Here is a 2056-nt window from a genome sequence, read left to right on the forward strand (position 1 = left end):
TTGTTGCTAAGTTCCATTGAGTCTGTTCTGACACATAGCAACCTGTATAGGGTTTTTGAGGAGCAGTTCATGGATTTGGACTGCTGTCTTGTGGTTCTGAGTCCAATGCTGATCCTACAGCATCACACCAGTAGTCCGGTCTTTCTTGTAGGTGTATGGATATTATCCTATCACAGACAGTGGTGTACTTCTATATAGATCTTGAAATGTTCTTTTTAATTATGAATGTGACACCATTCCTCTTCAAATGTCATTCCTCCCATGTAACTGTCAAATTAAAAACAGCAAACACCAGGATAACAATGTTTAAGCATTCCATTTCATTTTTTTACATTTTCACTTTTTCCTAGATCCACACCATGTTCATTCCATTTTCTGATTATTAATGGATGTTATTGTTGTCTAAATGTCCCCAAAGTTTTACTCCATTCACGTCATCATGATCAACCCTACTTTGAAGAGACAGCTCTTCCCCAGTTATATTTTGAGTGCCTTCCAACCTGAGAGGCTTATCTTTGGGCACGATATCTGACAATCTTCTGGTGCTTTTCATCATGTTTCAGTATTCAATATTCTGATGCTATCTGACAATCTTCAACTGCTATTCATAAGATTTTCAGCGACTAAATATTGGGATTATTTCATCTTTCCTTGTCTAGAAGCTCAGCTGAAACCTGTCCCTTATGAATGAACCTGCTGGTGTTAAAATACCAGTGACATAGCTTCCAGAATCACAGAAACACAACAAACTTTCAGATGAGTGATAAACCTATAAACTAGACTAGTATTGTAAGGGATGACTAAGTAAAAATCCTTCACCTCATAATCATAATTTCTGTCATTGTAGCAACATTTCATTATGTTATCTTTTCCTTCTGTGATTTTGTTAAGCTATTATTGTTGCTGTTAAGGTGCCATCAAGTCAGCTGTAACAGCAGCAACCTTATGTATGACAGAATGTAATGCTATTTATTGGATCACCTTTCTTTGGAATGGACACATATATGGATTTCGTCCAGTTAGTGTTAGGTAGCTGTCTGTCAAGTTTCTTGGCATAGATGAGTATGCTCATCCAGTTTGCATCCATTTATTGAAATAGCTTAACTGATATTCCATCAATTCTTAGAACTTTGTTTTTGACCAGTTGTGTAGCTTAGACTTCTCTCTTCATTTATTTCACTTCTTGATCATAAGCTACCTCTTAAAATGGTAGAATGTTGGTAGTTTCTTGTGGTACAAGGACTTCGTGTATTCCTTACCTCTTCTTTTGCTGCTTCCTGCATTTTTCAATATTTTACCCATAGAAACCTTTCAGGCTTGGATGTTTTCTTCAGTTCCTATACTTTGGAAAATGATGAGTGTGTTATTTTCTTTTGATTTTCTAATTTAAAGCTTTTGCACATTTCATTATGCTTTACTTTTTCTTCTTAAGCCACCATTTGAACTCCCCTGTTCAGATCTTTTACTTAATTATTTCTTCTCCTTGGTTTAGCAATTCATTCAAAATCAAATTTCAAAGTCTCTACTGACAATACTTCTAGTCTTTTCTTTTTTTTTACTGTTTTCTTTCTTTCTTTTTTTTTTAATGACCCTTTTTGCTTTCTTCATATATGATGTCTTTGATTTCATTCCACTGCTTTTCTGGTCTTTAATCATTACTGCTCAATGTGTCAACTCTATTCCTTATAAGGTCTTTAAATTCAGGTGGCAGATATTCAAAGCTGTACAATGACTATCATGGATTTGTTTTATTTTTCTTCAGCTTCAACTTGAAATTGCTTATAGGTTATTGATGGTCTATTTGACAGCCAGTGATTGAACTTATTTTAACTGATAATATTGAACTTCTCTAGGGTCTGTTTCATATAGTGTAGTCTATTTTATTCCTGTGTATTTTATCCAGTAAGGTCCACATGTGCAAACTGCAATGTCAGCAGTTCGAAACTACCAGCTGTTCTGCTGGAGAAAGATGAGGCTTTCTGCTCGCATAAAGATTTACAGCCTCTCAACCAGAAGTAAAAAGAAGAGGGAAAAAAAAAAAAAAAAGTATTCTCAT

Source organism: Chrysochloris asiatica, unplaced genomic scaffold, assembly GCF_000296735.1.
Source record: "Chrysochloris asiatica unplaced genomic scaffold, ChrAsi1.0 scaffold00010, whole genome shotgun sequence".
Lineage (NCBI taxonomy): Eukaryota > Metazoa > Chordata > Mammalia > Afrosoricida > Chrysochloridae > Chrysochloris > Chrysochloris asiatica.